Genomic DNA, 26,173 nt, shown 5'->3' on the forward strand with positions numbered 1-26,173 from the left:
ATTTCCATTTTCTTTTAGGTTTATTATTTTTGACCAAACTTTAACTTTTATGAATGTATTTTATGCCCAAAATATAATTCCCATGATTTTTCATTTTATTTTCCGAGATTTTTACCCGATCAGGGTTTTTGTGTCGGTCCAGGACCGAAAGTCTTATCTTGACTTTTAAAATCACAAAATTCATATTTTGGCTAGCAATAACTCATGGAATACTTACAAACAAAATATAATATTATTTAAAGTAATATTCTTAACCCGGGGGAAAAATTCTGACCCAAGTCGTTTAAAGGTACCCGAAAACGTAGGACGTTACACATTAATACACCAACTGTATACTCCATATCTTTATCTTTAAATGAAATATAACACACAATCATTCCATTACTACACATACACTTCTTAAATAAACACAAACAAATAAAGTAAACTACTATGTGAAGAAAGCGTGAAACACAACCTTGGGAACTGATCCTCCTGAGTTACGTCATACCTTAGTAACTCTTGTGTTGTGTCGCGTACATAACGATAACAACATTGTTTCTCTTTGATTCAATCATACAACAGATCAAACATAATATTCATAATAACTTACCACATAGGGTACCTATTTTACTTTCAAACATTCAGGAAAATATTCATAGATATCTAGCTAACTTCCTTACCTCAAGTCCAAATAATTACAAGAGCAGGACAACTTCACAACGAGTCTAGAATAACATTCACACATTTGTCTTAATATCATGTAAAATACTCATGAATGTGCCAAGCATATCCCACGTGTGCATGGGCCATGCACACGTGGCACCCACTTAAAACAAGTTGCACCACTTCTAATTTCTAGCATAATCATTCACAAAATCATGCTTGCAAGTCTCTCATAGAATCATGGAAAAATAATGTCCTTATACTTAGCACTCTTTAAAGGTCTTCAAACTAGGACCTTAGACTTACTCAAATATCATATAATTATGCGTAAAAATGTATTTGCATGTAACATGCATACGTGAGACCATTCTTGAAAACTAAGTCAAAGTTGGAATTATCAGGCTCTTTATTACTTGACAATTTTACAAAAAATTGAGCAAGCTTAATTAAACTTTTAAATTATTTACCCATTAATTTTCTATCATGTTTGATACAATTTTTCATCATAAAATTATTCCATCAATGTGCATTAAGATTAAATTTTAAAATCTCATTCAAACTCACAAACTAATCATGCTTATTTGACAATATGCATTGCTTAATAATCAATAACTCATTTTAGAGCCATATTTCAAAATAATTACTCAACTTTTAACCATGTTTTCAAATTTTAACCATAAAATAAGAAACAACATTTATTTTATATTATAAATAAAATGTGATATATTTTTAATTCTCTCTCTACAACACATAACCACCTACAATAATGATATTAGTAAAACTCACCACTTGGTAAAAAAAAATCTTATAGTTCATTCATACACTATCTTTCTGGCACAAAATCACTATTAAATTTTGTTATCCAAAAAATTAGCATTGATGACGTGGCAAGTGATTCCTGGACACGTGGCTGACACCTGGAAACGTTCTGTTAGAGTATCGACTAGAAGACACATTAGAAACAGTGCGGCCCAGTCTTACCTGCGACCAGTCTGGTCGATAGTTCCGCATACAAAGCAACATTTATGGGAAGATCTTTGTGAATCCAGAATTTATCTCGCACAATCTCCTGGATATCCGATTATTCAGGAGAGAATATCTGTAACAATCTTTTGTAATCCCCCTTGAGCCTATAAATAGCAAAAGATAGCTCAAGGAAGGGACTTTTTGGCTTTTGAATTATTTGAGACTATAGTAATTCTCCTAGTGATATTGTATTGTTCTTCAGAGGTTAGTGAAACTCATTGAACCCTTGTTCTTTGATCACCCCTTTGATTCTATATCAATAATAGTCTAAGTGGACGTAGGTTATTACCAAACCTTGGGGCCAAACCACTATAAAAATATCGTGTTGTTATTCATTTTTTTCATTATGCTCTTCTCATCATATTCATTCATATCAAGAATATTCTGACTCCGTGTCAGTTGGCCAAATCTTGGGTCAACATTCTGGTGCTTTCATTGAGAGCTTGACATATCATTGCTGAGAAAAACCGATGGCGAAAGCTACAAAGAAAACTGGACAGGCGGCCACCGCTGCACCGTCAAACCCGCCACCTCCTCCTCCTCCTGTAAGCGTGGCGGAGGATGAGCCACATCTGGACTTTGAGGAGGAAGAGATGGATGATGCAACGCTGAAGAGTACCCTGGGCGCGTTGTAAGAAGAGCTGGCTAATCTGAGAGCCAGTCAGGAGACTGCTGCTGGAGTTGTGGCACGGCAGCAACAGGAGATTGAACAATAGCGGGTGGAGCTAAGCGAAAGACAGGCGGAGATGGACCGCCTCCAGAACGAAGCCATGGCAGCTCTCGAAGCAGCCTTGCATCTGGCAAGGAATCGGCCTGCACCTGCTTCTCAACCTGACCAACCTGGTGATGGACCACCCCAGAGGGGTCCTAATCCAAGCTCGCCGATCTAGCCTTCGAGTCCGCAAAGGCCCGAGCAGCCTCAAGCGCCCCATGATGACGCCCCGCTGGACCCTGTGGTGCAGCCACCATCCCAAGCTGCTCGGGGTAATCCCCCGCAACAGAGGCAGAATAGGGCCGAGCATCAGCCTCGCAGTCCTAGACGCCGTAGGGATGATGGGCCAAACCTACCGAACAGAGGACAGTATCCCCCTGGTAACAGGAGGGATTCAGAGTTAGGGTATGCGGTCCGGGGTCCCCCACGGCACGATAATGCACGGGGACACCACGACCAGCGTAGGCCGCCCTCTAACGCTTGAGACGGTTAAGCCAGGAATGGACATCAAGGGAATAGTCGATCCCACCATAGCCAGTCGAGGTTCAGGGATGGCCATGGATATAATGAGGCTGACTCAGGCAAAGGGAACGCTGGCCGAAGGAATGAAGAAAGAGGTAAAGGCAAGAGCCAGGTACCTCTAGATGACCAACCCAATAGATGGGATGCTGGGGGGCAGCCCAGACAAAATAATGTCTTTAACCGGCTCGGGGGTAGCGAGAGCGGAGAAGAGACGAGGATTTGCGTGACGTACTTAACGATCGCTGCGAGCGACATGGCGAAAACGTCCCCCGGCAACAAAGGCCACAGCGATTCCTGCCGCTGTACAGGCCCAAATAGACGCCCTCAACCAGGCAGTGCAACAGCTGGTCGGGGGAAGGACATCCTACATCGACCACGATAGGAGGAAAGGCACTCCTTTCGTACAGAGGATCGCTAATGCCGAAACCCCAAGCAAGTTCAAAATGCCTACACTCCCAAACTTTGACGGGTATGGAGACCCAGTCTCTCATGTCAACAAGTTTGAAATTCAAATGGACATCCAGAAAGTGTCCGAAGACGCTCGGTGCAGGATCTTCCCTGCAACACTTTCTGAAGCTGCGCAGGAATGGTTCTTCAAGTTCCCTCCCGCAAGCATAGTTTCCTGGGAAATGTTCGTAAGGGAGTTCTACGGACAGTTCTATGCAAGTCGTATGCATCCGACCGAAGCAAACCAGCTAGTCAAAATTCGCCAGCAGGATGGGGAGTCAGTAAAAGATTACGTCCAGCGCTTTATGCGAGCGGCGGCTGGAGAAAAAACGGTGGGAGACGAAGGCAAGATGATGGCCATTACCGCAGGGGTTAAACGTTGTTCTCCCCTCTCGAAAAGTCTCCGAAAAGAAGGAGTAAGAACTACCCAAGAATTTTTAGACCGAGCTGACCGATACATCAAGCTCGAAGAAGCCATTGCTGATGATGGAAAGCCCTCAAACAAGGGTAAGAAGGTTTCCGAACCCGCCAAAGCCGCCAATGGTCCCAAACCTAATGGCAACGGCAAAGGCAACGGCAACGGCAACGGCAATGGCAAGAATGGTGGAAAACGGCCGTATAACGAGTCTTCCACCTCCGACAAAAAATGAGCCAAGGGTAATTGTTATGAACCCCGGTTCACTAACTACACTGCCCTCGTTGAGTCTCGGGGGGAGGTTTACCAGGCCACAAGCTCTAGTGTGCCTTACAAAAAACCTGGCCCCATTCGGAAGGATATTTCGAAGAGAGACACTACCAAGTTCTGTCGTTATCATAACGACTACAGACATGATACCAATGAATGCAACCAGTTGAAAGACGAAATCGAGTTCCTTATTAGACAAGGACACTTGCGAAGATACGGATGGGCCTCGGGAAATTCCCAACGAGAAGCTCCGGGTGGAAACTAGCAGGCGTCCACGCGCCAACGCTCTCCACCCTTACAGCCTGCCCCCGTGGCTGGAACACTCTTAACCATCTGAGGAGGCCCGCACCTCGCGGGAAATAGCGGAAAGGCCAGAGAACGATATGCTCAGACTCTGCGCCACAACCAGGACATCGAGATGATGATTGTGGAGGACCGTGCACCAAATAAGGCTCGGTCAGAAGAGGGTGAAATAACCTTCTCTGATGTCGATGCCCAACACGTCAGGTTCCCACATTCCGATCCACTGGTCGTGGACATCCAGATGGCCAATATGATGGTGAAGAGGGTACTGGTCGATACAGGAAGTTCAGTGAATATCCTGTATAAATCTACACTGGAACGCATGAAATTTTCCGTTAAGGACTTGGAGCCCTGCAACCAAACGATATACGACTTCTCTGGAGAAGGACTCGCTCCCGCCGGATTGATCAAACTCCCAGTAATGACGGGTACAGCGCCTGCAACAAGGACATTACTCACCACTTTTGTAGTGGTAGATTGTCCCTCGGCGTACAATGCCGTTATTGGAAGGCCCATACTGGTTGATCTACGGGCCGTCGTCTCTATGTGGCACCAAGCCATGAAGTTCCCAACAGACGCGGGGGTAGGACGCGTGTTGGGGAACCAGAGGGAAGCCAGGGAGTGCTACAATGCCTCAATCACGAAGGCAAAGAGTGTAGCGCCGAAGAGCACTACCTCAAATAGGTTGCAGATGGCAGTTGATACACAAGCCCAATCCGGTGATGAAGTCACCAAATAGGGTGTTGCCCAAAGTGAGGATAGAGATTTGGATCCTCGCTTTGGGGATTTTGAAGAAAATGTTGGACCCATCGAGGACCTGGAGGAGGTCCAACTTGACGAAAAAGACCCAACCAGAGTCATAAAGGTTGGGAAAAACTTAGAGCTTACAACGAAGAACGCACTGGTGGAATTTTTGCAAAAGAACTAGGAGGTTTTCGCCTGGTCCCATAAAGACATGGCTGGGATAGATCCTGCAGTAATCAGCCATGTTCTGAATATAGACAAGACCTTTCCACCCGTGCAACAAAAAAGAAGGCTGCTCGATAAAGATAGATCAAGGGCCTTAAAAGAAGAAGTCGAAAGACTAAAGGAGAATGGGTTCATCAGAGTGGCATTTTATCCATCGTGGGTCTCCAATCCAGTGCTGGTTCCCAAGCCTAACGGAAAGTGGCGGACCTGTGTGAATTTTACAGACCTCAATAAAGCCTGCCCAAAAGACTACTTCCCACTCCCAAGGATCGACCAGCTGGTCGATGCAACTATAGGACACGAGATCCTCTCATTCATGGATGCATATTCAGGCTACAACCAGATTAGCATGCATCCCCCTGACGAGGATCACATCAGCTTACGGACCGATACGGGCTTATATTGTTACAAAGTAATGCCCTTCGGACTGAAAAACGCAGGTGCGACTTACCAACGGCTAGTCAACCACATGTTCAAGGAGCAGATCGGTGTAAACATGGAGGTATATGTAGATGACATGCTGGTAAAGTCCAAGATGGCAGAAGGGCATGTGAGGGATTTACAAGAGTGCTTTAGTGTGTTAAACAAGTACCAAATGAAGTTAAATCCCCTCAAATGTTCTTTTGGAGTTGGATCAGGGAAGCTTTTGGGGTTTATTTTAAATTCAAGAGGAATCGAGGCCAACCCCGACAAGATAAAAGCCCTGATCGACATGAAGTTGCCGGAAAAGATCAAAGATGTACAAAGTTTAACCGGAAGAATCGCAGCCCTAAGTAGATTCATTTCAAAATCCACAGACAAGTATGTCCCTTTTTTCAATCAACTTAGGGGAAATAAGAAGTTTGAATGGACAGGAGACTGCGAGCAGGCATTCCAGGCCTTGAAAGCCCATATGGCACAGCCTCCTATCTTATCAAAGCCAATTGAAGGAGAAACTTTGTTTATTTATCTGGCGATTACTGAAGTTGCTGCCAGCGCGGTGTTAGTGCGAGGAGGAAGGCGTACAAAAAGCAGTCTACTATGTGAGCAAGAGACTGATTCGTGTAGAATTAAGATATCCACCAATTGAGAGGTTAGCATATTGCTTGATCCTAGCCTCTAGGATGTTACGCCCCTACTTTCAGGCCCATCCTATTACAGTCCTAACTGACCAACCCCTTCGGAAAGTCCTCCAAAAACCGGAAGCGGCTGGACAATTATTAAAGTGGGCAGTCGAACTGGGATAGTTCGATATAACTTATTCACCGCGAGCAGCAGTCAAAGGACAAGTATTGGCCGACCTTATTGCGGAGTTCACTGAACTCCCAGACAGTGAGCAGTGCGACACAACCTGAAGCGCCCGAGCCTCAAGACAAAGCTCCTTCGTGGAAGCTATTCACGGATGGCTCATCCAACGAATCCCACGCTGGAGCAGGAGTGATATTGATAACGCCGGAAGGGCATTGATTTCACTGCGCCATCAGGTTCGACTTCACTGCATCAAATAATGAAGCGGAATACGAAGCACTCCTCACTGGATTGAGAATGGCAAAGGATATGAGCATAAAGACGCTTGATGTCTACAGTGATTCACAGCTGGTGGTGAATCAGGTCCTAGGAGAATACCAAGCACGAGGTTTGAAAATGGTGGCCTACTTAAATAAAACAAAGGACCTGCTAGCCCAGTTCACGAAGTACACCCTCCAGCAAATCCCGTGGGATCAGAATTCAAACGCAGATGCCTTAGCCAAACTCGCAAGCGCGAAGGATGCTGACACTTTGAACATTGTGCCAGTAGAAAGACTGAGTAAGCCGAGCATACAAGCAGCTATGTCCATTATGGAGATTCGAATGGAGGATACATGGATGGCGCCTTACTTAGAGTATCTAACAAATGGTACGCTGCCAATAGATAGAAACAAAGCCAGAACTCTACAAAGACGAGCTGCTAGGTACATACTGGTCGATAGCATTATGTACCGAAGAGGATATTCAATGCCACTACTCAGGTGCGTTACACCAGAAAAAGCTAAGGAACTCATGAAAGAGGTGCATGAGGGCTTCTGCGGGGATCACGCTCGGGGGCAGAGTTTGGCAAAAAAGATTCTAAGGCAAGGCTACTTCTGGCCAACGATGAACGAGGATTCGATGGAGTTTGTACGAAGATGCGATAAATGTCAAAGGTTCTCCAAGATTCCACGAGCAGCTCCAAACGAATTGAAACAGATGCAAATTCCGTGGCCTTTTGCAGTATGGGGGATAGATTTGATCAGATCCCTACCTACAGGGAAAGGCGGTGTAAAATACACAGTCGTGGCAGTCGATTACTTCACCAAATGGGCCGAAGCTGAACCGCTCGCTACCATCACGACCAAGAAAGTTCTCAACTTTGTTATCAAGAACATCGTCTGTCGATATGGTTTGCCCCAGAAGATAGTTTCAGACAATGGGACCCAGTTTGACACCGACTTATTCACCGATTTCTGCGAAAGACATGGAGTCATTAAAATCTTTTGTTCAGTCGCACACCCCCAGGCGAATGGGCAGGTCGAAGCCATAAATAAGACTCTTAAAGACACCCTGAAGAAAAGACTTGAGGAAGCCAAAGGAGCGTGGCCAGAGCAGTTGCCTGAAGTCCTCTGGTCGTATAGAACGTCCCACCGAACAGCGACAGGACATACCCCATTTTCCTTAGCCTATGGATATGAAGCTATGTTACCTGTCGAGTTAGATCCCCCCTCACATCGGCGTTTGACATACGACCAGGACCAGAACACCAGCTAATGATGGAGTCCCTAGACTCAATCGATGAGATATGGGAGAAATCTCAACTCTGAGTTGCTGCATACCAACAAAAATTCGCCTAGTACTTTAACTCCAAAGTTAAAGAAAGAAAATTCAACGTCGGAGACTTGGTGCTATGACGAGTTTTCTTAAATACCCGCGACCCTACTGCTGGAGTGCTCGGACCTAATTGGGAAGGACCTTACCAGATTGAAGAAGTCCTTCATCCAGGCACCTACAAACTTGCACGCTTAAATGGAGATCTCGTTCCACGTTATTGGAATGGAGAACACCTGCGCAAGTATTATCAGTAAACAGTCCTTTATAAAGGACTGGCTTGTATTAATTTTTTCTTTTTACAAGTTTAGCAAAGAGGGTTAGCCACGCTGTATGGCTAATCGCTCGTATATGTAAGATTCTATTTCAGAATCACTGGTAAAGACATGTTTAGTCCATTTTTAATACGAGATTATAAGGGACTGTGCGCAGCCAGTCATTCTTGCCAACCTTTGTGAATTTACATTTACAAGTATTTGTTCATTACGTGTGTTGTTTTGCTGTATTACATATATCATTTTTGCACACGGACAGGAATGTTCGAACAGGTCATGGTCAAGGCAAGTGACCAAGGACCTAAAGCTCCTCGATCACTTGGGGGGCATATAAGGCACATCGATAGCAAAGCGTACCATGAGGTATGTAAACAAATGAACAAAATGAGTGAAAGCATGCTAGGTACTTAGAGTATTTTTCAAAATTTATATTTTGTTAAATCATGCCAAAGTATTATGCTAAGTTCGGTCATACGGACAAGTGTTATAATAAATAAAAATATTATAGCATCATGCAATCTTTTACACCGCAAGCATCATTGCTTGGATGTAATTGTTCAAGTAAAAGAAAAAAGATTTACTGCCCATGCAGCAAAGTTTAAAACAAAAATATTGTCTTTACATCACGACCCGTGGGTCGTGTGATCAAAAGGAAAAAAAAATAAATGAAAAAGTTCAAGAGGCATTTGGGGCCGGAGGGTCCTCACAGGCATCCTGGATAACAGTATCCTCAGCAGCAACTTCTTCTTCTACGACAGCTAGGCTTGGAGAATCAGGGATCCTCGCTCTTGCCTCCTCTTCGGCCAGTTGGGCAGCACAGCGCGCCAGCTCGGCAGTCCTAACGTCTTCAGAAAGATAGCTGAAGTCGGCACCCTGATTGTGTTTCCAGAAGTTGTAGAAACATCGGAGCGTCGTCCTCTTGTACCTCTCCAGATTTTTGGAGTTGTCAAGCTCCAGCTGCTTTACTTTGCCTTCAAGAGTAGCAATGGCCTCGTCCTTGGACTTGTGCATCTCTTCCAACCTTTTGATTTCGCGAAGATGGGTGACGCTGGAATCTCGATATTGCTGCCTCGACTTTATTGCAGCTTCCTTTGCAGCTTCAACTTCTGACAGCTTAGTCACCGCAGCGTCCCTCTCTCGAGCCATTGCCTCCAACTCCTTGGCGTGCCTAGCCTCTGCAGCCGAAAGCTCTTCGGCTGCCTTCACATGATACCTCTCAATGGCCTTTGCCCGAGCCTGGTCGATAGAGGCTTGGGCGTTGGTGCGAACAGTGGTGGCAGACAACAAGGCCTGTTAACAAAGGAAAAAAGTTAAAACCTATTGCGAAGAATAAAGAACTAAGGCTTGAGAGACAAGGGAGTACTTACGCTGGAAATCTCATTCAGGGTCCTGTTCAGGATCAGGTCAACCGACATATTTTCTGCTTCGACCATTGCATCCTTGACATGGTCATTTTTACCGATGTGTACAAGGCGATCCTTGGCTGATCGCAGAGTGCGGCTCAAGATTTTGGCCCCGAGAGCTTCTTCCCGAGTAATCTGCTCTCTGGTGGGTGCAGCAGGAGGTTTTGGCATAGCAGAAGGAGTCTGTTTCTCCGTAGGAGTCGGAGGATGGGCGGAAGTTTACCCAGTGGGTGCGTCCCTTGGAGGATCTTCGGTTCGACTCTTTTTGGTGGGCCCCTGGCTGGTCTCGCCGGTGTGCCTCCTTGATGACTTTCGCCGGAGTTGGGGAACTTCCTCTTCCTCCTCGGCCTGGTCTGCATACAAGTAAACACAAGCAGGTGATAAGACAAGAGGCAAATGAAAATTCCTTATACAATAGAAAAGAGGTAACAAAGTGAATACCCGAGCTACAACTACTGGTCGCTATACTATTGACTCTATTAGTCATACACTCACTATCTGGCATGAAGAAGTCTGGCCCTAATTTAGGAGTATATGTAAAGTTGCCTTCCCCGTCAAACAAGTGACAGGGAATTGGCAAACTGTTAAAAAGTAAAATAGTGTTACCGTTCTCATCAGAAGACTCCCCCAAGTCCACAACTGGCTCTTTTGCCTTTTGTTTCCCCTTGCCTTGGGGAGCAGAAGGCCTTTTTGCGGAAGGATTGCCCGTGGGCTCCCTGATAGTAACCCCCGTTGGCCTCCTCCGAGGGGGGGACGTAGGAGGTTGCTGCTCGGGAACCCCCTCGGCAGTGGCATAGTCTACCACGGACCCTCTTGTTTCATGGCGAGGAGCCAGGAGGCCAGACCGCCTCAGGTTTTCATCAGTGACCAGGATCTTGACACTTTTTGCTGCGTTAGTCATCCTGGCCAAAGTATTGTACCTCAACACCATGTCTGGTGTTGGGGTCGGACGTAACCATGGGCCTGAAAGACAGATTTCAGTATTGAGAAAAATGAAAGAGAACAACTTGATTAAAAGTATCGACCAGTCAAATACAAGCACTTACCTCCTCGAGCGAAGGACAAGTTATTGCTGGTTATGTTCGGTGTAAGGAAGTACTCCTTACTGTACTGTCCCACGTTCGAGATGTGCGTGGTGTCACTCAGGAACGTCCGGTTGGTCTCCTGGTGACAGAAGTGGAAGAAACCCGTTCCGTGTTGGTGCGGGTTAGATTTAAGGTCAAAAAGATAGTTGACCTCATGAGGCGAAGGTTCTGGCCATTTCTTAAGTTTATACAGGATATAGAGTGCGGCCATCATTCTATATCCGTTTGGAGTTATTTGGAAGGCGGTGACACCGAAATAATTGGCCACCCCCTCATAAAAAGGATGAAGAAGGAGGTAAGCTCCCGCCTCAGTGTGATACCGAGACCAGGCGCTGTTTACACCTCTGGGGAGGTTAGCCCTCTGGTTTGCGGCAGGACGTATAATGGAAACCCCTGTGAGAAGGTATTTCCTGAAGTAGTTAGCAACCATCCGCATGGTCACTGAACTGGTCGGAGCAGTGTACCACTCGACATCAGGCAGATTCTGATGCCGAGGGCGGGCCTAGTTTGGATATTAGGGTCAGGGATAGGATTTTCTCGACCACTGGTCGAGGGAGCCCTAACCTGCGGATCAGGCTGGGCAGGATGGTTTGGACTGTTTTCAGGTTCAGGTCTTTTCTTGCCTACTGATTTTGAACGGGCCATTTGAGGAGAAGGACGGGGTCTGGTAGAGGACCGTGAGAAGGGAATCTCGTGAACCCGGTCGGCTGGTTGTTCTTCACCCTCGAGCAGCTGGGCGAGAAGGTCGTCGTCAATAGGCCGCTCACCCCCCCATAAATCTGGCATCAATGTGTGCAAACAGAAGAATGGGGAAGTGAGGATAGAGAATTTTTTAAAGCTTTTTAGAATAATGCTGGACGAATATAAAAAGCCAAGCTTTTATACAACAGCATTCTAACAAAAAGTTAAAGTGTTCCATACGAACAGTTTGACAGATGGATTAAAGGGTGAAAGCAAAAATTTTCTCAGGAAAGCTTTTTCAACTCCCCTTAGGGCGGGAAAAACCTATTTTCCAACTAGCCTAAAGATCGAATTTTTACTTCGATCTTACGTCCTAAACACATGATCCTGACTAATCAAACTAACTCGTAACCCTTTTTGCCTACAAAACGTTCTACTCACAAGCATCTCAAACCAAAAACAGATAATCTCAAACGGTCTACATACAGAAACATGCGCCACGAAAATCTGAAGCATGGGAATTCGAAAACTTACCAAGAAAATGATCGTGGAGATGGAAGAAAGGTCTTCGGAGATCAAGGAACTCTCAGTCTGAATCTTGGAAGTGCAGGAGAACGGTCTCCGGAAAAGTTTAAAACTCTGGTTTTTAGGGTTTCTTGCAAAGATAGTGGCGTGCGTAAAAAGAAAAGGAAGACTTCGAAGGTCTTATATAAGTTTGTCTCTGGCATTAAAAAGTGTAATCATTAGTTTCCCTTTTTCAAAGTATGGGGAAGCGGGATGGCCGTCGAAATCATTTCTGGGGAACTGAAAGGACATGATTAGACAGAAGTGGGTTACTTTTTCCAAGAACACACGAAGGGTTCTGACACGTAAGACGGGGTTACCGAAGAGTCGTTCGTCCAAAAGTTTATTTTACTGCTTGTGATAAATAAACTTGGGGGGCAAATGTTATCCAAAAAATTAGCATTGATAACGTGGCAAGTGATTCCTGGACACGTGGCTGACACCTGGAAACGTTCTGTTAGAGTATCGACCAGAAGACACATTAGAAGCAGTGCGGCCCAGTCTTACCTGCGACCAGTCTGGTCGATAGTTCCGTATACAAAGCAACATTTATGGGAAGATCTTTGTGAATCCCGAATTTATCTCGCACAATCTCCTGGATATCCGATTATTCAGGAGAGAATATCTGTAACAATCTTTTGTAATCCCCCTTGAGCCTATAAATAGCAAAAGATAGATCAAGGAAGGGACTTTTTGGCTTTTGAATTATTTGAGACTATAGTAATTCTCCTAGTGATATTGTATTGTTCTTCAGAGGTTAGTGAAACTCATTGAACCCTTGTTCTTTGATCACCCCTTTGATTCTATATCAATAATAGTCTAAGTGGACGTAGGTTATTACCAAACCTTGGGGCCGAACCACTATAACAATATCGTGTTGTTATTCATTTTTTTCATTACGTTCTTCTTATCATATTCATTCATATCAAGCATATTCTGACTCCGTGTCAGTTGGCCAAATCTTGGGTCAACACATTCATATACTTGCAACTTTCAGAAATTTTAAAACAAAATTCAGCATGTAACTCATTTGTTTTCTTTTATCTTTAAAGTATACCATTTCACATAAAATCATGAATTTTCCTAAAGGAATGAGAGAATAAAACATACAAAATTAATTAAGTTCACTCTTAGCATCTATCATGAATTTTATGGCATGAAACTCACTCATATTTTATTCATGCTTGCTAATTAACATACTAACAATAAAAATTTCATCAAGCACAGAAAATCATGACAAGAATATTGAATAATGCTTGTTAATATTTCCAACAACACAACCATAGGTCCAACATGCTTCCTAGCATCTCATGCAAGACTCTAACATCCTCAAACTTTATTTACACATTTAAAAACAACATCACATTACATAAGATATCCTAGACCGAAACTAGCATAGAGAAATAAAAAAAACATACCAAAAATTTAACATGTTTTTCACTTAATAATTCAAAACAAAGAAATAATTAAAACAAAAAAAACATCAAACCCTTTTTAAAACCCTTGGCCGAAATATGCACATAACAATTACTAATATAATTACCAAAATTTATCATGCCTTTTATCCAACACATTAAGAGAATTAATAAAAATAAAATAATCAATTTAAAGTTATTTTCCTCATTATGTTGGCCGAAACCTATAGCATGGTAATGTTTTATTATTTTAAATAATTTAATGTTGGATTAAATAATGTGAAAATGTGATTTGTCACACAAATGTGACTTGTCACACCATGTAACGTATTATTGAGAGTCACAAAATTGGACACATGTGTGTGCCAAAATGTGACATATTTTAGAGTTACAAAATCAGTCGCAAAATTGTAACTCCAAAATATTACCTAATAATGTGTAGATTGTGTATTACACATTTGAGTTTTGATTTCACAAAGCCATTAGGAAATATGGTTGTTGGAGACATGTTTTTAACTCCCATTAGGTATATGGAGGTTACAAAATCATGTGGAAAAGGGTTTAGGACGTTTTGGAAAAACTAAAAATTTTATTACTGAAAATTGCCAATGCTTGCGACCACTGATACTCCAGGTCACGGCCAGTGGTGCTGACAGCCAATTTCTATGTTCTGTTTTTTCAAATTTGAATGGTACTAACATCCCAAGTAACCCCCAATTATCCAGTTTAATTCCATAAACATCCAAGTAAACATTGGTAACAACCATGGAGATTGGTGGAATTTGAAATTCAAAGGGTATCTCAAACTCTATAAATTTGACATATGTGCGTGCCAAAATGTGACATATTTGGAGTTACAAATTTGTAACTCCCAAATATTACCCAATAATGCGTAGATTGTGTGTTACACATTTGAGTTTGGATTTCATAAATCCATTATGAAATATGGCTGTTGGAGACATGTTTTTAATGTATGGAGGTTACAAAATCATGTGGGAAAGGGTTTGGGACATTTTGGAAAAACTAAAAAATTTGTTGCTGAAAATTGCCTGTGGCCGCGACCACTAATTATCACTGATCGTGGCTTGGGGGACAGAGGCCAATGGCTGCGGCCACTGATACTCCTAGTCATGGCCAGTGGTGCTGACAACCAATTTCTCTTTTCAGTTTTTTCTAATTGGAACGGTTCTAACATCCCAAGTAACTCCTAAATCTCCATTTTAATTCCATAAACATCCAATTAAACATTGGCAACAACCATGGGGTTGGTGGAATTTGAAATTCAAAGAGTATCTCAAATTCTATAAATAGGAGCCTAATGCTTACTTGTAAGACAACTCTATTTTCTATCCACAAAGCACTTGGTTGGAAAATATACCATAGAAGCTAGATTATTCCAGGGAGCTATTTCCAATATTGATAGAATCCCTTAGTGCTTGAGATAGGGGGAAATAATCTTTTGGACAAAGGTTGTTGTAAACGCGGTTTTTCACCAACAGTGTTTCAACAAATTAAACGGGTTCATTAGTGCTAGATTATAAACCGTAATGAAATAGTAAACACTCACTCAAAAGCACTGAACTTTTACGTGGTTTAGCGGTTAAAATCCACCTAGTCCACGAGTCAATATTATTACTATTCTCTCTCTAATTTTGTAGAGTTTCGGTAAAAACAAAAAAAACATCCTTCTCTTCCTGTCCAACATTCTTAGTATTTATAGGGGAATTCCATGGACAGATTTGGGTAATTGCGTAAATAAACTGTGTGAAGAAATAAGGTATATAATTAATACAGATTATTCCCATTTACATAGGGATATGATTCGTATAACAGAATAAATATATTCATGCTATCTCAGATAATAAATGATAGATATATGATACAGCTTGGTCATTAATGAGTGTAAAAAGAGTCCCCGAATCTCCTAGGATCCTTCAGTATGCGTTCTATCTAGGTTCTCATGAGTTGAATGTCTCACCCGAGCTCGTGTTTAACTACTACCTGAACCCAAGCTCGTAGTAAGTTCAAAGCGCCCAAAGTTGGATCTGACCATTATATGTCTCGAACTTGATTGTTATCCTAAGTGTTGGTCAGATAATAACTTGTATACCGTGTGTGAACTGGATTGAATCTCGAGCTGCTCACATCATTAATAACCAGATATTCTACTTGGCTATTTTCCCACTATTTTTCCACATATTTATCTGCCAGTTGTACCTGAGCTAAGTAATTGAACTCGTGCTAATTTTAGGTTACAACATTTACCTCCTAAGCTCCTGCTCGTTCTTGATGTCATCACTTTCTGACATGCACAGTAGGGGCTTATAGATTTCTGCCACATAAAATCATGCTTGCTCACTACTTAAGTACTGGACATGTGGCTTCCTGCAATTGGTGTCCGTTCGGGTTTCGAGGGCTGAAACAAATGTCTTGTCAACTTTTTGTTGCCGTGTGGTTCATTTAATCTTGTCCTTTGGATCTCGAACTAACCCAATCGAATGGCCCATATTAATTTTCGTAGTTTACGTATAAATAGGATGATCGATCCTAAGACTTCACCACCTTTGCATTCAAAAAAATTCCTTTTAAAAAACCCAAGCTTCCTTTTTTCTTCTCCAAAATCCCCAAAAATCATCATCGTCTTTCAGACTTCTGGAAGCTGTCAAGGAACTTCCTGAGGACATATTAGCATCTTCTTTAAACGAACATATACTCTGTAAGTATTTCATCACCTGGTTTGAAAGAATTTTTTTTTTATTCTTTATTTTCCAGTGAGTCTTTTACTTCAAAAATTGTTCATTGTTCAATATCGTTTAGGCTAGGTCTGAGTGTAAATAGGAAATAGGATTCGGTTTAGGCTAAATAAATGAAATTAGACATGTTTAGAAATAAGATAGTCATAACTTTGGGCAATTTTTCTCGGTTATTCTAGAAAAAACTCTAATGGTAAATCGATTCAAATACCTGTTTGGGGTGTAGAAGCCAAAGGGATTTTAATTTTAATCCTAGGTAGCTTAGAGGTTACAATTCCTTAGGCAGTTTTGCATTAAATCACTTTCAAAAGGAAAGTAGTGGGTCTGGTGATTTTGACACGCGGATCTCAAAGTATCTGGAGACTTTAAGAAATTGAGGCGCGTGGCCTAGGATCCCGCGTGGGACCACACGTTGAGGGTAGGACGAAGCTTAGCTCGTATAAACTTTAAAATTTCGAAAGTAAACCAATTAAACATTTTTGTCTTCCGTACCTCTACAACCATAGCTAGAAACCATCTTAAGTCGCCTAGTTATAGGCTGCTTTGTCATCAGGCGATTTGAATCATGGCACATGCCAAGAAGAATGCCGCGAGCTCCTTTGCCCAAAACAAAAATAAAGGCAAGCAGATCTCCTCTGACTCTCCCATCCCTCACTTTGGACCTGTGGTGGAGAGAGAGGTTGCAGTCGACCCCAATGATTTTTTCGACTCTGAGCATATAGTCTCTCGGATAACGAATCAAGGGAAGGTGAACAAAATCCTGTTGAGTCACAATATTGAGATGGGAGTTGACGGTCTTATTGCCCGACCTGCATTTGAGGGAGAATGGAGTTGCACCCCTTCCAAGACGACTATGGGGCTTGGAGTGATGAGCACCTGAAGGTTAGTGCCTTCCTTCCTTTGGACCAATATTTCGTAGATTTTCTAAACTATGTTAAATTGGCTCCTTTTCAGCTCCCCCAAACTCATACAGGCTTTTGGCGGGGTTAAAATATTTGTTTTTGAGGCACGAGTGGGAGGTCCCCACTCCAACACACATCTTGTACTTCTTCTGCCTAGAGGCCAGTCCCGACCAGAAAGGGCGAGATGACGAATTTTACTACCTCACTCTTCACCTGAACTCTGCCTTCGTGATCGACCTTCCCAGCCACCAAAATTACTATAATGATTTATTCTTTATGTCAAATGGGTTCATGAACTGTGACCATCGATATTTCAACCGTCCTCGTAAGTCTTCTATCTTTGTGAATTCAGCACATGGACTTTTATCACTTTCATTGTAATTTTTTTTATATGTTCTGACTGAATTTGTTCCTTGTGCAGCTATATTCGCCAGGATAGGGTGATCTGTGACCATCGGGGGTCAATATGAGACCCTGTCTAGTCTTCCTCCTGGGGAAAAAGACTATCGTTAGATTGGGAATGATGCCACCATGGTGGTTTGCAAGCTGGTCAGCAAGGGTTAGACATTAGCTCTGCGGACCCGAGCTCCTCTTCCCGTCATCCCTGAACTCGCCCCTTCTCAAGAGACCTTGTAGGCCAATGAGGACGTCGAGGAGGATGAAGACGTGGCACCTCTTGTACGAAAAAGGAGAGCTCCTGAGAATAATCAGGGGCCGATCCTGAGCGAGCTATGTTCGGGGCAGCAGCCGGCCCCTCCGACCAAGGTAACACATACCCTTTCGAAGAGTTAGATTGGGTTGTTCCCAGTTATAGGCTAATTCGATTTAACTCTAACCAGCTCATTAACCATCACCGTATCGATCCAGACCTAAACATAACCCTCCTCTAGTGGGTGGATCATTTGGCAGTACTCTATGATCATAGCTATCCCAAAGGCACCATCATAGTTAATAACACTTTACATTTTAGATCCACCATTTTTTAAGAGTATGGGACAAACCATAGGTCCTAGCCTTCCATGCTCTAGAGCGCATATGCCCCTGGTTTTAGGTAGTACGTAGACGAGTCCAGCCCTGAGGAAGGACCTGAACTGCCTAGGATCCAGGAGGTCATAGCTTTAGGTTCCCCCTTCCTCCGTTAATCCCAAAGTTGGAGGTTGTGTCTAGCCCGATCAATGCCCCTAAGCTGATCGTAATAGATTCCTCCCCTAGCCCGGATGGTAGGATTCTTGTTCTTTGTCTTGTATTTATAATATCTTCAAAGCATTACTCCTGTGAACTGAATCCTTTGTTTGCTCTTTTTTCAGGTGAAGAGATGGAATTTCTAGGAGCACCAAATTTGAGGGGTGCCTTTAAGATCGGCGGGACTAGAGGCGATGCCATGGTGAAAAAACCTAGGGTGGCAAAGAAAACTACCCCTAGGACGGGAGGTATCACTAAGTCCCCACCTAAAGGTAAAGGTGCTAGCACTGCTCAGGAGCAGCCATCAAGAGAGCTCCTGTAACGCCCTGGATAACCAAGACCATTACACTGTGTATTTAAAATAGTGCAGGACTTGCTAATCAAGTCATTAATTAAAAGTGTGGTCCTAAAGTCAACAATCAAAATAGGGTTAAAAGATTTTGATCATAAACGGTCAATTTTCATTAAAATAGATGTTTGGTACATGGGATCCCAAAACAAGGGTTTAAGAAACAATTTTACAAATTCTCAAAAAGTTATATACAATCCAGTGGCCACTCTAATGGCAAAATATAAATTTTAGGCTCTGTCCCTGTACTTTCCCTTGGCTGTGGCGGACGAGCAGCTGACAATGTAAACTTCTCCCCCAGAGCTCTCCAACTCATGGTTGATCCATCTTACCCTTGGCTTTACTTGCACCACGTAGCACCTGTTAGCCAAGGCCCAGTAAGAAAACCATAACGGTAATACATAATCAATGATGATAATCAATCAATCATAATACAGTCATCCAAATATTCAACAAGTGATAAGCATCAAACTAATAACAACAAACATATACGCTCATCAATTTATCTCAATCATTATGCAATACTCAGGGTTGGCGCCCTTAGGCCGTGCCCTCTATTTACTCCACTGACTCTAGCTTGCTTAAGCCGAGTCCAGTGTTTATTTAGCTGACCCCGGCTCACAGTGGCTAAGCCGCGTCCTATGCGCAAATTATCAGCCCCGACTCTCTTAGGCTGTTCATTCTCATATGCCAAATCAATCATTCAACCATACAGTACACATATTCAACTATTGGGAATCTCAGTCCCGTTACAACCACTCAAGGGTGAAGTTTTCTTACCTTGAATTACGAGCGGAGATAATAGAATGGTCCCGAGCATGATCCTTAGTCTTGAGCCTTGGCGTTAAACCTAGTCCCAGTGACCAATGGGTAATCATCAACTTCTAATCCAAATAAATACTTTGGAGATAAAAACTAGCCTCTAGGACCTCAATTTCTACTAAAACGGGTAGTAGAAACTGTCCCGAGCGCTTATGTTCGAACCCCCCAAGACTCATTATCCGTAAGAAGCAATCTAAGGCAAAACCTCTAGGTGGGCTGTGACCTGTCCCTAAGGGTCGTGACTTGCCCCAAGTTAGAAATAACAGACCCCAAGCCACAGGGGAGGCTGGTCGTGACTTGCCTCCAAGGTCGTGGCGTGCCCTCAAAACAAAGAGCTACCCAGGGTGTTCTGGGCACATGGGCCACGGCGCCCTGTGCTGGGTCGTGGTGTGCCCCCTTACACCCAGAATTTATGGGTTTCCTTAGCATATTTTCCAACCAAATTCCTCAAAACTCAAACCTAACAAGCCTCCCAATCAGAACCGAACCCAGCTACGAGTTTAGGATTTAATCATAAGCTTTAGACACCAAAACCTTAACAATTATGCTAAAATCACAATCCCAATTCAGTAAACATTCAGCACTCAATACTCAGCTTAATTTCACCCTAATATTCTAAAATCTCTAACATAATTAAGACATGAACTTACCTTTATTGTTGCTAAACTTCCCAGGTCATTCTTCACTTCTTGAGCTTAATCTCATAAGTTTTCGCAGCTAAATTCCTTGGCTAGATGCTTCAGTTTCTTAAGACTTCCTAGCAGAATTTCCTTAGCTTAGTCCTTTAGTTCATCAAGAACCCTTCAAGCCCAAGAGAGGAGGAGGAGAAATCATATAAGAGAAGATGGTGAGAGAGAGTTTAGGGCCTTCCTAATATGTTCAGTGATTTTTTAGTACCCTTAGTGCCTAGCCGACCTTATCCTTAGTCCACACAATGACCAAAATGCCCTCATTTGTAATACTTAGCCCTTTAATTGCTCTAAGGGTAAGATAGTCATTTCCCCCCAGTTCCCGCTAATTTCTCAAGTGCCCAATATTTACCAATTTATCCCGTCATGTCCAATTAATTACTAAATACTTATTCAATATCTAATAATCCCCAAAATATTCTCTAAATTCCCCCAAAAAAATACCACTAAACTAAGCTTCCCCTGAGCCAGGTAATAAACCCCACTGTGACTATTTCGCTAATATGCTCACTAGGACCGTCTCAAGCCATATCCTAGAAATATATCCACATATAAAGTGGTCTCAACAATTTATCACAAATAATCACATTTATGCCCTCAACGAGCGAAAATCACAAATATGCCCTTATAAGATATAAATGGCCCACATGCATATCTAATACTCATAAATGCATATCACATAATCATATTAATCATGCATGCCACATAATCCTGCATTTTAACCATTTACTCACACAAATACCAATTATGCCCTCCTGGCACGCTAATTAAGGCCCATAAGCCTTATTAGTGCTTTTGGGTCATTACAACTATCCCCTCCTACTGAGAATTTCGTCCTCGAAATTTACCTTAATAACTCGGGATATTGTTCCCGCATCACTGACTCAAGTTCCCAGGTCGCTTCCTCGACCCTGGTATTCCTCCACAATACTTTGACTAGAGGAATCGTCTTATTCCGTAGAACCTTGTCTTTCCTGCCTAAGACCTGAACTAGTCGCTCCTCATAAGAAAAATCTATCTGCAATTCCAAATCCTCATACTTCAACACATGATTCGTATCCGAGACGTACTTCCAAAGCATAGAAATGTGGAATACGTCATGAACTCCCGATAATGACAGTGGCAGTGCCAATCTATAGGCCACCTGTCCGATCCTCTCCAGGATCTCAAAAGGTGCAATGAATCTAGGGCTCAGCTTGCCCTTTTTCCCAAACCTTCTCACCCCTCTCAGTGGTGAGACTCACAGAAGCACATGGTCCCCTACCTAGAACTCCACGTCCCTACACTTAGGATCAATGTAGATTTTCTATCTGCGAAGAGAAGCAAGCATTCGAGCTCGGATCTTCTCGATAGCTTCATTAGTTCTCTAAACCATCTCCGATCCCAAATACTTCCTCTCACCCATCTCATTCCAATGAATGGGAGATCTACACCTCAATCAACGGGAGATACTTACTCCAAGACCCCTCAAAGTCCATCACACATGCCCTGACCATGTCCTCCAATCCCTAAATCATCCTCTCTGACTGTCCATCAATCTGAGGTTGAAATGTCGTACTGAACTTCAGCTGAGTCCCCATATCCTTTTGAAAACTACCCCAAAACTTGGAGGTAAATATAGGATCCCGATCCGATACTATAGACTTGAGAACCCCATGGAGACGTATAATCTCACTCACGTATAGCTCTGCATATTGATCCACAGTATATGTCATCTTCACTGGCAGAAAGTGACCTGACTTGGTGTATCTGTCTACTATCACCCACACCAAGTCATGCAATCTCACTCTCCTAGGTAAACCTCCCAAAAAATCCATGGTAATATCCTCCCATTTCAACTTGGGATTACCCAAAGGCTGTAGCAACCTCGCTGGTCGCTGATGCTCAGCCTTCACCTGCTGACAGGTCAAACACTTGGCCACGTACTCCACCACATCCATCTTCATCCAAGGCAACGAATACAACATCCGTAGATCCTGATACATCTTTGTGGTGCCTGGATGGAGTGAGTATGGTGTAGTATGGGAATCATCGAGTATCTCTCGTCTAATCCCCATATCATTCGGGACACAAATTTGACCCTTATACCGTAATAACCAAGTCTCTCAAATGGAATAGTCCTTAGCCACTCCTGCTAAGACAATCCCTCTAACCTCCTGCAACTGTGCATCTACCAACTGACCCTCTTTAATAAACTCTAGCAGGGTCAATTGTAAAGTAATATTAGCCAAACATCCCACAACCAGCTCTATCCTCTCTCTAGACATCTCTTTTGCCAACTCTCTCGATATCAGTGCAGAGCTAAACAACTGTCTCGGGCCCCTCCGACTCAATGCGTCTGCTACTACATTGGCTTTCCCTGGGTGGTAAAGGATGTCCTTCACCAACTCTAGCCAACCCCTTTGCCTCATGTTCAGGTCCTTCTGAGTGAAGAAGTACTTCAAACTCTTATAATCGGTGTATATCTCGCACTTCTCCCCATATAGATAATGTCGCCACACATTCAGTACGAATACCACCGTTGCCAATTCCAGATCATTGGTAGGATACCGCTGCTCATACTCCTTCAGGTATTGTGATGCATAAGTGATAACCTTCTCATTATGCATCAACACGCATCACGAACCCAACCTTGATGCATCACAGTATACCACAAACTTCCCTCCCTCCGAAGGAAGACTCAATACCAGAGCAGTAATCAGTCGTCGCTTCAATTCCTGGAAGCTATTCTAACACTTGTCTGGCCAGACAAACTTCAGATTCTTTCGTGTCAATTCTTTCATCGGTGCAAAAATCTTTGAGAACCCTTCCACAAATCTTCTGTAATAACCCGCTAACCCAAGGAAACTTCTAACCTCTAAGGCGTTCCTTGGTCTCGGCCAATCTCTCACTGCCTCCACCTTAGCTGGATCCACCTTAATTCCATCTTTACCAACAATATGTTCAAGGAATGTCACTTAGGTAGCCAAAACTAACACTTCTTAAACTCAGTATACAGCTGGTGCTCTCTCAATCTCTGCAATACCTGTCGGAGATGCTACTCATGTTCTGCCTTTGAACTAGAGTAAACCATGATGTCGTTGATGAAGACAAACACAGATTAGTCTAGGAAGTCCTTGAATACCCTGTTCATCAAGTCCATGAATGTTGCTGGGGCATTGGTCAAACCAAACAACATGACCAAAAACTCATAATGCCCATACCTCATTCAGAAGGCCCTCTTCGGTATATCCTCGTCCTTGATCCTCAGTTGATGATAACTTGATTGAAGATCAATCTTCGAGAACACCATCTTTCCTCACAGCTGATCAAACATGTCAGTCTGCAGTCTATCTTAGCTCAATATCGAAGCATAGCTCGTGTTAAATCCAGGAACAAGGTACTCCGAGCTACCTTAAATGTTGCTCAAGAGAATGAGAAGGCTACCAAAGACACCCTGAGTGTTGCCCAAGAGAACAAGCAGGCTGCCAAAGCTGCTCTTATTTCTTCTTAGGAGGGCGAGCGTTCTGTGAAGGCTGCCCTGTCCACTTATTAGGCTCAAGTCGTGGACGCGACTCACCGTGCAGATCACTTTCAAGCTGAAAACGAAGAACTCAAAAAGAAGTTGATCAAGGCTGAGCCTAAGGCCAAGGAGGAAGTTGTAGTGTCTTTGTCAGAAATGGATGAGATGCTTTATCGTTGTTGGGTCTTTAACCAGGACGAGAACTTTTCCTTCATGTAGCCCGAGTTGCGGGACCCGTACATTATTCGATTTTTGCAGGAACCCTCGGAGACTGGCGAGGCTTCTGGAGCTGTAGAGGGGGATGGGGAGAAGGTGACCTCGGGGGAGCATGTAGATGGAGCCCATTGACTCTTTTATTCAACCTTTTTATTGTTATTATTTTTTTTAATTTCTGTAACAATCCCTTGGCACCAAAATAATTTCCTTCGGGTTTAGTTCGAGGTTTTTTCACCTCGAGATGATAATATATTTGTCTTTCCCTTAGTTGATTTTTTTCTCATGTTTATGAATCCTTAGACTCTTGTACATTAGAAATCTTAGGGATTGACTTTTAGATTGAGAAAGATTTTATCGATATCTTAGTTGTAACCAAGATTTTGCTTGCTTATTTGTGTCATACCTGTTAAGAATCAGGCCTTGGAACTAGTTATATCTAGGGTTTTTAATAAACTTAAGTGTTATACTTGTTAAGAATCAGGCCTCAGACCTGGTTATATCCAGGGTTTTTATGATTTTTCAAACTTAGTTCGCGTTAGGTTTATTGAAAACTCCAGCTTTAAAAAGCCGGTGAATAATCAATTTTTCCAAGCTTCTAAGTTTTTAATCTTTATCCGAGTAAGCTTAGTTTTCTCAAAAATCTCCTCAGTTATGTGTCCCCCAAGTAACCAGAACATATAAACACTCCTGGCTGCTTTTACAATGTGAGAACACGAGCTCGTAATAATAAAACAAAGAAGTGGTTATTTAATAATCCATCTGTTATTTAATTGAAATGACTTTTATAAATAAGCCTTACATTATTGGTAATACTATTGGTGATACTTTTTTCAAATGGAGAGCATTCCAGGTTCGTGGGACTATTTCCCCATTTAATCGAGCTAGCTTAAAAGTTCCTTCACGTAAGACCTCTACGATTTGATACGGTCCTTCCCAGTTCGGGCCTAACACACCATCCTTGGGATCTTTATTCACCAAAAAGACCCTTCGGAGAACCAGATCGCCTAATCTGAGTCTACGTCCCCTGACTTTTGAATTAAAATAATGATTGATCTTTTGTTGATAATGGGTAAGTTGTAATTGCGATTCCTCTCCTTTTTCTTTGATCAGATCAAGGGATGCACTAAGTAGCTCGTTATTCTGATCTTGATCAAATTTCCTTTTCCTGTGAGTAGCCACCTTTGCCTTAATTGGAATCATGGCCTTGCTTCTGAAGGTTAGGGAAAAGGGAATATGTCTTGTGGAGGTTCTATGCAAAGTTCGGTAGGCCCCAAGTACTTGCAGGAGCTGCTTAGGCTGTAATCCTTTGGCTTCATCCAACCTTTTCTCCAGGCTCGCCTTGAGGGTCTTATTTATAGCTTCAAACTTTCCATTGGCTTGTGGGTATGCTACTGACGAGAAACTCTTTGTTATGTTGTATCTTTCACAAAAGTCTGTGAAGAGGTCATTATTGAATTGTGTTCCGTTGTCTGATAAAATCTTTTTAGGGAGTCTAAATCGACATACAATATTCTTCACTACAAAATCCAGGACTCTCTTTGAGGTGATGATTGCCAAAGGTTCGGCCTCTACCCACTTTGTAAAGTAATCGATTGCCACTACCACATATCGAACTCCTCCTTTTCTTATAGGTAGGAAACCTATGAGGTCAATACCTCATGTTGCAAATGGCCAAAGGGATGAAATCATTGTTAGCTCCACTAGAGCAGCTTGGGAAACTATGGCGAATCACTGGCATTTGTCGCACTTCTGAATCTTTCATTAAAGTGGGCCAGAAATAGCCTTGTCTCAGTACCTTCAGCACTAGATCCCCCCCCCCCCCCCCAACGTGATCTCCATAAAATCCTTCATGTATTTCTTGTAAAATGGTTTTGGCTTCCTCGGGCAGAACACACTGTAGGAGGGGCAACGAATGACCTCGCCAATATAGGATTCCATTAACTATTACATACCTAGGAGTCATTCAGGTCAGTCTTATGTCAATCATTCCGACCTCCACCATTTCTCCCGCTACACTTGGACTTTCCAAGAACTCCACTGGTACTACATTCAATGTTTCGGCCTCTTTGGTGGTAGCAAGTCGTGCCAGAGCATCAGCGTTAGAGTTCTGTTCGCAGGGTATTTGTTCAACAGAGCTAAACTCAAATTCAGACAATTCCCCCTTTACCTTAGCTAGGTAGGCCACCATCTTGATGCCTTGAGCTTG

This window comes from Humulus lupulus, chromosome 5 (genome assembly GCF_963169125.1).
Source record: "Humulus lupulus chromosome 5, drHumLupu1.1, whole genome shotgun sequence".
Lineage (NCBI taxonomy): Eukaryota > Viridiplantae > Streptophyta > Magnoliopsida > Rosales > Cannabaceae > Humulus > Humulus lupulus.